This window comes from Oncorhynchus masou, chromosome 4 (genome assembly GCF_036934945.1).
Source record: "Oncorhynchus masou masou isolate Uvic2021 chromosome 4, UVic_Omas_1.1, whole genome shotgun sequence".
Classification (NCBI taxonomy): domain Eukaryota; kingdom Metazoa; phylum Chordata; class Actinopteri; order Salmoniformes; family Salmonidae; genus Oncorhynchus; species Oncorhynchus masou.
This window is the reverse complement of record NC_088215.1, coordinates 3,036,374-3,049,919: the sequence shown is the minus strand read 5'-3', so window position 1 is coordinate 3,049,919 and position 13,546 is coordinate 3,036,374. Positions and strand designations below refer to the sequence as shown.

At 37.3% G+C, this 13,546-nt stretch overlaps 5 non-coding genes across 5 annotated transcripts; all 5 read right to left on the bottom strand.

The window, feature by feature from the left end:
- Nucleotides 1-434: 434 nt before the first annotated feature.
- On the bottom strand, nucleotides 435-507 carry trnar-ucg (transfer RNA arginine (anticodon UCG)). The gene has a single exon. It is a non-coding gene; the product is annotated as a tRNA-Arg (tRNA).
- A 553-nt stretch (nucleotides 508-1,060) lies between these two features.
- On the bottom strand, nucleotides 1,061-1,133 carry trnar-ucg (transfer RNA arginine (anticodon UCG)). Its single transcript has one exon. It is a non-coding gene; the product is annotated as a tRNA-Arg (tRNA).
- Nucleotides 1,134-2,845: 1,712 nt separating this feature from the next.
- Nucleotides 2,846-2,918, bottom strand: trnar-ucg (transfer RNA arginine (anticodon UCG)). The gene has a single exon. It is a non-coding gene; the product is annotated as a tRNA-Arg (tRNA).
- A 4,171-nt stretch (nucleotides 2,919-7,089) lies between these two features.
- On the bottom strand, nucleotides 7,090-7,162 carry trnar-ucg (transfer RNA arginine (anticodon UCG)). The gene has a single exon. It is a non-coding gene; the product is annotated as a tRNA-Arg (tRNA).
- A 5,474-nt stretch (nucleotides 7,163-12,636) lies between these two features.
- On the bottom strand, nucleotides 12,637-12,709 carry trnar-ucg (transfer RNA arginine (anticodon UCG)). Its single transcript has one exon. It is a non-coding gene; the product is annotated as a tRNA-Arg (tRNA).
- Between the last annotated feature and the right edge of the window lie 837 nt (nucleotides 12,710-13,546).

Sequence of the window (13,546 nt, the reverse complement as noted above, 5' to 3'; positions counted from 1 at the left end):
TTCCTTCAATCTTCCGATGCAGATTCAGACACAATAATTCTCAGGCCTTGCAGTCTTAGATTATTAAAGTTGAACAACAATGTCCAAGCTTTTCAAAGCAACAAGGCCAATGCCGTATTTAGGGAAATTGCAAACATGTACGAATTAGCTGAGCTAATGAAATTAAACGACCCTATTTGACATCATACAGACTTTGCTTAGCAACAACAGACATCAAAGTTGTGAACCTGTCCGGATGAGGAAAGCTAGTGATTTTTAACAAGTACAAAGATACTCTTTCCTTCAATCTTGCGATGCAGATTCAGACACAATAATTCTCAGGCCTTGCAGTCTTCGATAATAAAAGTTGAACAACAATGTCCAAGCAGCAAGACCAATGCCTTATTTTGGGAAATTGCATAGATGTTTAAATCAGCTGAGCTAATGAAATTAAACAACCACGAAGGGACTCGAACCCTCAATCTTCTGATTCGAAGTCAGACGCCTTATCCATTAGGCCACGCAGTCTATATTATACATCCCTAATTGACATTATACAGACTTTGCTATGCAACAATAGACATCAAAATTGTGAACCTGCCCGAATGAGGAAAGATCGTGAATTTTAACAAGTACAAAGATACTCTTTCCTTCAATATTGCGATGCAGATTCAGACACAATAATTCTCAGGCCTTGCAGTCTTAGATTATTAAAGTTGAACAACAATGCCCAAGCTTTTCAAACCAACAACACCAATGCCTTATTTCGGGAAATTGCAAACGCGTACCAATTAGCTGAGCTAATGAAATTAAACGACCCTAATTGACATCATACAGACTTTGCTTAGCAACAACAGACATCAAAGTTGTGAACCGGTCAGAATGAGGCAAGCTAGTGATTTTTAACAAGTACAAAGATACTCTTTCCTTCAATCTTGCGATGCAGATTCAGACACCATAATTCTCAGGCCTTGCAGTCTTCGATAATAAAAGTTGAACAACAATGTCCAAGCAGCAAGAGCACTGCCTTATTTTGGGAAATTGCATAGATGTTTAAATCAGCTGAGCTAATGAAATGAAACAACCACGAAGGGACTCGAACCCTCAATCTTCTGATTCGAAGTCAGACGCCTTATCCATTAGGCCACGCAGTCTATATTATACATCCCTAATTGACATTATACAGACTTTGCTATGCAACAATAGACATCAAAATTGTGAACCTGTCCGAATGAGGAAAGCTAGTGATTTTTAACAAGTACAAAGATACTCTTTCCTTCAATCTTGCGATGCAGATTCAGACACAATAATTCTCAGGCCTTGCAGTCTTAGATTATTAAAGTTGAACAACAATGTCCAAGCTTTTCAAAGCAACAACACCAATGCCTTATTTAGGGAAATTGCAAACATGTTCAAATTAGCTGAGCTAATGAAATTAAACGACCCTATTTGACATCATACAGACTTTGCTTAGCAACAACAGACATCAAAGTTGTGAACCTGTCCGAATGAGGAAAGCTAGTGATTTTTAACAAGTACAAAGATACTCTTTCCTTCAATCTTGCGATGCAGATTCAGACACAATAATTCTCAGGCCTTGCAGTCTTAGATTATTAAAGTTGAACAACAATGTCCAAGCTTTTCAAAGCAACAAGACCAATGCCTTATTTAGGGAAATTGCAAACATGTACCAATTAGCTGAGCCAATGAAATTAAACGACACTATTTGACATCATACAGACTTTGCTGTATAAACCTGCCCGAATGAGGAAAGCTCGTGAATTTTAACAAGTACAAAGATACTCTTTCCTTCAATATTGCGATGCAGATTCAGACACAATAATTCTCAGGCCTTGCAGTCTTAGATTATTAAAGTTGAACAACAATGCCCAAGCTTTTCAAAGCAACAACACCAATGCCTTATTTCGGGAAATTGCCAACATGTTCAAATTAGCTGAGCTAATGAAATTAAACGACCCTATTTGACATCATACAGACTTTGCTTAGCAACAACAGACATCAAAGTTGTGAACCTGTCCGGATGAGGAAAGCTAGTGATTTTTAACAAGTACAAAGATACTCTTTCCTTCAATCTTGCGATGCAGATTCAGACACAATAATTCTCAGGCCTTGCAGTCTTCGATAATAAAAGTTGAACAACAATGTCCAAGCAGCAAGACCAATGCCTTATTTTGGGAAATTGCATAGATGTTTAAATCAGCTGAGCTAATGAAATTAAACAACCACGAAGGGACTCGAACCCTCAATCTTCTGATTCGAAGTCAGACGCCTTATCCATTAGGCCACACAGTCTATTTTATACATCCCTAATTGACATTATACAGACTTTGCTATGCAACAATAGACATCAAAATTGTGAACCTGTACGAGTGAGGAAAGCTAGTGAATTTTAACAAGTACAAAGATACTCTTTCCTTCAATATTGCGATGCAGATTCAGACACAATAATTCTCAGGCCTTGCAGTCTTAGATTATTAAAGTTGAACAACAATGCCCAAGCTTTTCAAAGCAACAACACCAATGCCTTATTTCGGGAAATTGCAAACGCGTACCAATTAGCTGAGCTAATGAAATTAAACGACCCTATTTGACATCATACAGACTTTGCTTAGCAACAACAGACATCAAAGTTGTGAACCGGTCAGAATGAGGCAAGCTAGTGATTTTTAACAAGTACAAAGATACTCTTTCCTTCAATCTTGCGATGCAGATTCAGAAACAATAATTCTCAGGCCTTGCAGTCTTCGATAATAAAAGTTGAACAACAATGTCCAAGCAGCAAGACCAATGCCTTATTTTGGGAATTTGCATAGATGTTTAAATCAGCTGAGCTAATGAAATTAAACAACCACGAAGGGACTCGAACCCTCAATCTTCTGATTCGAAGTCAGACGCCTTATCCATTAGGCCACGCAGTCTATATTATACATCCCTAATTGACATTATACAGACTTTGCTATGCAACAATAGACATCAAAATGTGAACCTGTCCGAATGAGGAAAGATAGTGATTTTTAACAAGTACAAAGATACTCTTTCCTTCAATATTGCGATGCAGATTCAGACACAATAATTCTCAGGCCTTGCAGTCTTAGATTATTAAAGTTGAACAACAATGCCCAAGCTTTTCAAAGCAACAACACCAATGCCTTATTTCGGGAAATTGCAAACATGTTCAAATTAGCTGAGCTAATGAAATTAAACGACCCTATTTGACATCATACAGACTTTGCTTAGCAACAACAGACATCAAAGTTGTGAACCTGTCCGAATGAGGAAAGCTAGTGATTTTTAACAAGTACAAAGATACTCTTTCCTTCAATCTTGCGATGCAGATTCAGACACAATAATTCTCAGGCCTTGCAGTCTTAGATTATTAAAGTTGAACAACAATGTCCAAGCTGTTCAAAGCAACAAGACCAATGCCTTATTTAGGGAAATTGCAAACATGTACCAATTAGCTGAGCCAATGAAATTAAACGACAATATTTGACATCATACAGACTTTGCTGTATAAACCTGCCCGAATGAGGCAAGCTAGTGATTTTTAACAAGTACAAAGATACTCTTTCCTTCAATCTTGCAATACAGATTCAGACACAATAATTCTCAGGCCTTGCAGTCTTAGATTATTAAAGTTGAACAACAATGTCCAAGCTTTTCAAAGCAACAAGACCAATGCCTTATTTAGGGAAATTGCAAACATGTACCAATTAGCTGAGCCAATGAAATTAAACGACACTATTTGACATCATACAGACTTTGCTGTATAAACCTGCCCGAATGAGGAAAGCTCGTGAATTTTAACAAGTACAAAGATACTCTTTCCTTCAATATTGCAATGCAGATTCAGACACAATAATTCTCAGGCCTTGCAGTCTTAGATTATTAAAGTTGAACAACAATGCCCAAGCTTTTCAAAGCAACAACACCAATGCCTTATTTCGGGAAATTGCCAACATGTTCAAATTAGCTGAGCTAATGAAATTAAACGACCCTATTTGACATCATACAGACTTTGCTTAGCAACAACAGACATCAAAGTTGTGAACCTGTCCGAATGAGGAAAGCTAGTGATTTTTAACAAGTACAAAGATACTCTTTCCTTCAATCTTGCGATGCAGATTCAGACACAATAATTCTCAGGCCTTGCAGTCTTCGATAATAAAGTTGAACAACAATGTCCAAGCAGCAACAAGACCAATGCCTTATTTTGGGAAATTGCAAAATGTTTAAATCAGCTGAGCTAATGAAATTAAACAACCACGAAGGGACTCGAACCCTCAATCTTCTGATTCGAAGTCAGACGCCTTATCCATTAGGCCACACAGTCTATTTTATACATCCCTAATTGACATTATACAGACTTTGCTATGCAACAATAGACATCAAAATTGTGAACCTGTCCGAATGAGGAAAGCTAGTGATTTTAACAAGTACAAAGATACTCTTTCCTTCAATATTGCGATGCAGATTCAGACACAATAATTCTCAGGCCTTGCAGTCTTAGATTATTAAAGTTGAACAACAATGCCCAAGCTTTTCAAAGCAACAACACCAATGCCTTATTTCGGGAAATTGCAAACGCGTACCAATTAGCTGAGCTAATGAAATTAAACGACCCTATTTGACATCATACAGACTTTGCTTAGCAACAACAGACATCAAAGTTGTGAACCGGTCAGAATGAGGCAAGCTAGTGATTTTTAACAAGTACAAAGATACTCTTTCCTTCAATCTTGCGATGCAGATTCAGACACCATAATTCTCAGGCCTTGCAGTCTTCGATAATAAAAGTTGAACAACAATGTCCAAGCAGCAAGAGCACTGCCTTATTTTGGGAAATTGCATAGATGTTTAAATCAGCTGAGCTAATGAAATGAAACAACCACGAAGTGACTCGAACCCTCAATCTTCTGATTCGAAGTCAGACGCCTTATCCATTAGGCCACGCAGTCTATATTATACATCCCTAATTGACATTATACAGACTTTGCTATGCAACAATAGACATCAAAATTGTGAACCTGCCCGAATGAGGAAAGATCGTGAATTTTAACAAGTACAAAGATACTCTTTCCTTCAATATTGCGATGCAGATTCAGACACAATAATTCTCAGGCCTTGCAGTCTTAGATTATTAAAGTTGAACAACAATGCCCAAGCTTTTCAAAGCAACAACACCAATGCCTTATTTCGGGAAATTGCAAACGCGTACCAATTAGCTGAGCTAATGAAATTAAACGACCCTATTTGACATCATACAGACTTTGCTTAGCAACAACAGACATCAAAGTTGTGAACCGGTCAGAATGAGGCAAGCTAGTGATTTTTAACAAGTACAAAGATACTCTTTCCTTCAATCTTGCGATGCAGATTCAGACACAATAATTCTCAGGCCTTGCAGTCTTAGATTATTAAAGTTGAACAACAATGTCCAAGCTTTTCAAAGCAACAAGACCAATGCCTTATTTAGGGAAATTGCAAACATGTACCAATTAGCTGAGCCAATGAAATTAAACGACACTATTTGACATCATACAGACTTTGCTGTATAAACCTGCCCGAATGAGGAAAGCTCGTGAATTTTAACAAGTACAAAGATACTCTTTCCTTCAATCTTGCGATGCAGATTCAGACACAATAATTCTCAGGCTTTGCAGTCTTAGATTATTAAAGTTGAACAACAATGTCCAAGCTTTTCAAAGCAACAAGACCAATGCCTTATTTAGGGAAATTGCAAACATGTACCAATTAGCTGAGCCAATGAAATTAAACGACACTATTTGACATCATACAGACTTTGCTGTATAAACCTGCCCGAATGAGGAAAGCTCGTGAATTTTAACAAGTACAAAGATACTCTTTCCTTCAATATTGCGATGCAGATTCAGACACAATAATTCTCAGGCCTTGCAGTCTTAGATTATTAAAGTTGAACAACAATGCCCAAGCTTTTCAAAGCAACAACACCAATGCCTTATTTCGGGAAATTGCCAACATGTTCAAATTAGCTGAGCTAATGAAATTAAACGACCCTATTTGACATCATACAGACTTTGCTTAGCAACAACAGACATCAAAGTTGTGAACCTGTCCGAATGAGGAAAGCTAGTGATTTTTAACAAGTACAAAGATACACTTTCCTTCAATCTTGCGATGCAGATTCAGACACAATAATTCTCAGGCCTTGCAGTCTTAGATTATTAAAGTTGAACAACAATGTCCAAGCTTTTCAAAGCAACAAGACCAATGCCTTATTTAGGGAAATTGCAAACATGTACCAATTAGCTGAGCCAATGAAATTAAACGACACTATTTGACATCATACAGACTTTGCTGTATAAACCTGCCCGAATGAGGAAAGCTCGTGAATTTTAACAAGTACAAAGATACTCTTTCCTTCAATCTTGCGATGCAGATTCAGACACAATAATTCTCAGGCCTTGCAGTCTTAGATTATTAAAGTTGAACAACAATGTCCAAGCTTTTCAAAGCAACAAGACCAATGCCTTATTTAGGGAAATTGCAAACATGTACCAATTAGCTGAGCCAATGAAATTAAACGACACTATTTGACATCATACAGACTTTGCTGTATAAACCTGCCCGAATGAGGAAAGCTCGTGAATTTTAACAAGTACAAAGATACTCTTTCCTTCAATATTGCAATGCAGATTCAGACACAATAATTCTCAGGCCTTGCAGTCTTAGATTATTAAAGTTGAACAACAATGCCCAAGCTTTTCAAAGCAACAACACCAATGCCTTATTTCGGTAAATTGCAAACATGTTCAAATTAGCTGAGCTAATGAAATTAAACGACCCTATTTGACATCATACAGACTTTGCTTAGCAACAACAGACATCAAAGTTGTGAACCTGTCCGGATGAGGAAAGCTAGTGATTTTTAACAAGTACAAAGATACTCTTTCCTTCAATCTTGCGATGCAGATTCAGACACAATAATTCTCAGGCCTTGCAGTCTTCGATAATAAAAGTTGAACAACAATGTCCAAGCAGCAAGACCAATGCCTTATTTTGGGAAATTGCATAGATGTTTAAATCAGCTGAGCTAATGAAATTAAACAACCACGAAGGGACTCGAACCCTCAATCTTCTGATTCGAAGTCAGACGCCTTATCCATTAGGCCACGCAGTCTATATTATACATCCCTAATTGACATTATACAGACTTTGCTATGCAACAATAGACATCAAAATTGTGAACCTGCCCGAGTGAGGAAAGCTAGTGATTTTTAACAAGTACAAAGATACTCTTTCCTTCAATCTTGCGATGCAGATTCAGACACAATAATTCTCAGGCCTTGCAGTCTTAGATTATTAAAGTTGAACAACAATGCCCAAGCTTTTCAAAGCAACAACACCAATGCCTTATTTCGGGAAATTGCAAACGTGTACCAATTAGCTGAGCTAATGAAATTAAACGACCCTATTTGACATCATACAGACTTTGCTTAGCAACAACAGACATCAAAGTTGTGAACCGGTCAGAATGAGGCAAGCTATTGATTTTTAACAAGTACAAAGATACTCTTTCTTTCAATCTTGCGATGCAGATTCAGACACAATAATTCTCAGGCCTTGCAGTCTTCGATAATAAAGTTGAACAACAATGTCCAAGCAGCAAGAGCAATGCCTTATTTTGGGAAATTGCATTATGTTTAAATCAGCTGAGCTAATGAAATGAAACAACCACGAAGGGACTCGAACCCTCAATCTTCTGATTCTCAGACGCCTTATCCATTAGGCCACGCAGTCTATATTATACATCCCTAATTGACATCATACAGACTTTGCTATGCAACAACAGACATCAAAGTTGTGAACCTGTCCGAATGAGGAAAGCTAGTGATTTTTAACAAGTACAAAGATACTCTTTCCTTCAATCTTGCGATGCAGATTCAGACACAATAATTCTCAGGCCTTGCAGTCTTAGATTATTAAAGTTGAACAACAATGTCCAAGCTTTTCAAAGCAACAAGACCAATGCCTTATTTAGGGAAATTGCAAACATGTACCAATTAGCTGAGCCAATGAAATTAAACGACCCTATTTGACATCATACAGACTTTGCTGTAACAAACCTGTGAACCCGAATGAGGAAAGCTAGTGATTTTAACAAGTACAAAGATACTCTTTCCTTCAATCTTGCGATGCAGATTCAGACACAATAATTCTCAGGCCTTGCAGTCTTAGATTATTAAAGTTGAACAACAATGTCCAAGCTTTTCAAAGCAACAAGACCAATGCCTTATTTAGGGAAATTGCAAACATGTTCAAATTAGCTGAGCTAATGAAATTAAACGACCCTATTTGACATCATACAGACTTTGCTTAGCAACAACAGACATCAAAGTTGTGAACCTGTCCGAATGAGGAAAGCTAGTGATTTTTAACAAGTACAAAGATACTCTTTCCTTCAATCTTGCGATGCAGATTCAGACACAATAATTCTCAGGCCTTGCAGTCTTAGATTATTAAAGTTGAACAACAATGTCCAAGCTTTTCAAAGCAACAAGACCAATGCCTTATTTAGGGAAATTGCAAACATGTACCAATTAGCTGAGCCAATGAAATTAAACGACCCTATTTGACATCATACAGACTTTGCTTAGTCATTGTGAACCTGTCCGAATGAGGAAAGCTAGTGATTTTTAACAAGTACAAAGATACTCTTTCCTTCAATATTGCGATGCAGATTCAGACACAATAATTCTCAGGCCTTGCAGTCTTAGATTATTAAAGTTGAACAACAATGTCCAAGCAACAAGACCAATGCCTTATTTAGGGAAATTGCAAACATGTTTAAATCAGCTGAGCTAATGAAATTAAACAACCACGACAGGGACTCGAACCTCAATCTTCTGATTCATTCAGACTTTGCTCCATTAGGAACAACACGCAAAGTGCAAATTGACATTATACAGACTTTGCTATGCAACAACAGACATCAAAGTTGTGAACCTGTCCGAATGAGGCAAGCTAGTGATTTTTAACAAGTACAAAGATACTCTTTCCTTCAATCTTGCATGCAGATTCAGACACAATAATTCTCAGGCCTTGCAGTCTTAGATTATTAAAGTTGAACAACAATGTCCAAGCTTTTCAAAGCAACAAGACCAATGCCTTATTTAGGAAATTGCAAACATGTACAAATTAGCTGAGCCAATGAAATTAAACGACCCTATTTGACATCATACAGACTTTGCTGTATGAACATCAAAGTGTGAATGAGGAATGAAGCTAGTGATTTTTAACAAGTACAAAGATACTCTTTCCTTCAATATTGCGATGCAGATTCAGACACAATAATTCTCAGGCCTTGCAGTCTTAGATTATTAAAGTTGAACAACAATGTCCAAGCTTTTCAAAGCAACAACACCAATGCCTTATTTAGGGAAATTGCCAACATGTACGAATTAGCTGAGCTAATGAAATTGAACGACCCTATTTGACATCATACAGACTTTGCTTAGCAACAACAGACATCAATGTTGTGAACCTGTCCGAATGAGGCAAGCTAGTGATTTTTAACAAGTACAAAGATACTCTTTCCTTCAATATTGCGATGCAGATTCAGACACAATAATTCTCAGGCCTTGCCGTCTTAGATTATTAAAGTTGAACAACAATGTCCAAGCTTTTCAAAGCAACAAGACCAATGCCTTATTTAGGGGAATTGCAAACATGTACCAATTAGCTGAGCCAATGAAATTAAACGACCCTATTTGACATCATACAGACTTTGCTGCTGACATCAAAGTTGTGAACCTGTCCGAATGAGGAAAGCTAGTGATTTTTAACAAGTACAAAGATACTCTTTCCTTCAATCTTGCGATGCAGATTCAGACACAATAATTCTCAGGCCTTGCAGTCTTCGATAATAAAAGTTGAACAACAATGTCCAAAGCAACAAGACCAATGCCTTATTTTGGGAAATTGCAAAGATGTTTAAATCAGCTGAGCTAATGAAATTAAACAACCACGAAGGGACTCAACCCTCAATCTTCTGATTCGAAGTCAGACGCCTTATCCATTAGGCCACGCAGTCTATATTATACATCCCTAATTGACATTATACAGACTTTGCTTTGCAACAACAGACATCAAAATTGTGAACCTGTCCGAATGAGGAAAGCTAGTGATTTTTAACAAGTACAAAGATACTCTTTCCTTCAATCTTGCGATGCAGATTCAGACACAATAATTCTCAGGCCTTGCAGTCTTAGATTATTAAAGTTGAACAACAATGTCCAAGCTTTTCAAAGCAACAAGACCAATGCCTTATTTAGGGAAATTGCAAACATGTACCAATTAGCTGAGCCAATGAAATTAAACGACCCTATTTGACATCATACAGACTTTGCTCAAATTGAACCTGTCCGAATGAGGAAAGCTAGTGATTTTTCACAAGTACAAAGATACTCTTTCCTTCAATCTTGCGATGCAGATTCAGACACAATAATTCTCAGGCCTTGCAGTCTTAGATTATTAAAGTTGAACAACAATGTCCAAGCTTTTCAAAGCAACAAGACCAATGCCTTATTTAGGGAAATTGCAAACATGTACCAATTAGCTGAGCCAATGAAATTAAACGACCCTATTTGACATCATACAGACTTTGCTTAGCAACAACAGACATCAAAGTTGTGAACCTGTCCGAATGAGGAAAGCTAGTGATTTTTAACAAGTACAAAGCTACTCTTTCCTTCAATCTTGCGATGCAGATTCAGACACAATAATTCTCAGGCCTTGCAGTCTTAGATTATAAAAAGTTGAACAACAATGTCCAAGCTTTTTTGGGAAAGCAACAAGACCAATGCCTTATTTAAACAACCACGAAATTGCCCTCAATCATGTACGCCTTATCTTAGAGCCAATGAAATTAAACATCCCTATTTGACATCATACAGACTTTGCTATGCAACAACAGACATCAAAGTTGTGAACCTGTCCGAATGAGGAAAGCTAGTGATTTTTAACAAGTACAAAGATACTCTTTCCTTCAATCTTGCGATGCAGATTCAGACACAATAATTCTCAGGCCTTGCAGTCTTAGATTATTAAAGTTGAACAACAATGTCCAAGCTTTTCAAAGCAACAAGACCAATGCCTTATTTAGGGAAATTGCAAACATGTACCAATTAGCTGAGCCAATGAAATTAAACGACCCTATTTGACATCATACAGACTTTGCTTAGCAACAACAGACATCAAAGTTGTGAACCTGTCCGAATGAGGAAAGCTAGTGATTTTTAACAAGTACAAAGATACTCTTTCCTTCAATCTTGCGATGCAGATTCAGACACAATAATTCTCAGGCCTTGCAGTCTTCGATAATAAAAGTTGAATAACAATGTCCAAGCAACAAGACCAATGCCTTATTTTGGGAAATTGCAAAGATGTTTAAATCAGCTGAGCTAATGAAATTAAACAACCACGAAGGGACTCAAACCCTCAATCTTCTGATTCGAAGTCAGACGCCTTATCCATTAGGCCACGCAGTCTATATTATACATCCCTAATTGACATTATACAGACTTTGCTATGCAACAACAGACATCAAATTTGTGAACCTGTCCGAATGAGGAAAGCTAGTGATTTTTAACAAGTACAAAGATACTCTTTCCTTCAATCTTGCGATGCAGATTCAGACACAATAATTCTCAGGCCTTGCAGTCTTAGATTATTAAAGTTGAACAACAATGTCCAAGCTTTTCAAAGCAACAAGACCAATGCCTTATTTAGGGAAATTGCAAACATGTACCAATTAGCTGAGCCAATGAAATTAAACGACCCTATTTGACATCATACAGACTTTGCTGTATAAACATCAAAGTGTGAACCTGAATGAGGAAAGCTAGTGATTTTTAACAAGTACAAAGATACTCTTTCCTTCAATCTTGCGATGCAGATTCAGACACAATAATTCTCAGGCCTTGCAGTCTTAGATTATTAAAGTTGAACAACAATGTCCAAGCTTTTCAAAGCAACAAGACGAATGCATTATTTAGGGAAATTGCAAACATGTACCAATTAGCTGAGCCAATGAAATTAAACGACCCTATTTGACATCATACAGACTTTGCTTAGCAACAACAGACATCAAAGTTGTGAACCTGTCCGAATGAAGAAAGCTAGTGATTTTTAACAAGTACAAAGATACTCTTTCCTTCAATCTTGCGATGCAGATTCAGGCACAATAATTCTCAGGCCTTGCAGTCTTAGATTATTAAAGTTGAACAACAATGTCCAAGCTTTTCAAAGCAACAAGAGCAATGCTTTATTTAGGGAAATTGCAAACATGTACCAATTAGCTGAGCCAATGAAATTAAACGACCCTATTTGACATCATACAGACTTTGCTTATGCAACAACAGACATCAAAGTTGTGAACCTGTCCGAATGAGGAAAGCTAGTGATTTTTAACAAGTACAAAGATACTCTTTCCTTCAATCTTGCGATGCAGATTCAGACACAATAATTCTCAGGCCTTGCAGTCTTAGATTATTAAAGTTGAACAACAATGTCCAAGCTTTTCAAAGCAACAAGGCCAATGCCTTATTTAGGGAAATTGCAAATGTTTAAATCAGCTGAGCTAATGAAATTAAACAACCACGAAGGGACTCGAACCCTCAATCTTCTGATTCGAAGTCAGACGCCTTATCCATTAGGCCACGCAGTCTATATTATACATCCCTATTTGACATTATACAGACTTTGCTATGCAACAACAGACATCAAAGTTGTGAACCTGTCCGAATGAGGCAAGCTAGTGATTTTTAACAAGTACAAAGATACTCTTTCCTTCAATCTTGCAATGCAGATTCAGACACAATAATTCTCAGGCCTTGCAGTCTTAGATTATTAAAGTTGAACAACAATGTCCAAGCTTTTCAAAGCAACAAGACCAATGCCTTATTTAGGGAAATTGCAAACATGTACCAATTAGCTGAGCCAATGAAATTAAACGACCCTATTTGACATCATACAGACTTTGCTGTATGAACCTGTCCGAATGAGGAAAGCTCGTGATTTTTAACAAGTACAAAGATACTCTTTCCTTCAATCTTGCGATGCAGATTCAGACACAATAATTCTCAGGCCTTGCAGTCTTAGATTATTAAAGTTGAACAACAATGTCCCAGCTTTTCAAAGCAACAAGACCAATGCCTTATTTAGGGAAATTGCCAACATGTACGAATTAGCTGAGCTAAGGAAATTAAACGACCCTATTTGACATCATACAGACTTTGCTTAGCAACAACAGACATCAAAGTTGTGAACCTGTCCGAATGAGGAAAGCTAGTGATTTTTAACAAGTACAAAGATACTCTTTCCTTCAATCTTGCGATGCAGATTCAGACACAATAATTCTCAGGCCTTGCAGTCTTCGATAATAAAAGTTGAACAACAATGTCCAAGCAAAGCAAGACCAATGCCTTATTTTGGGAAATTGCAAAGATGTTTAAATCAGCTGAGCTAATGAAATTAAACAACCACGAAGGGACTCGAACCCTCA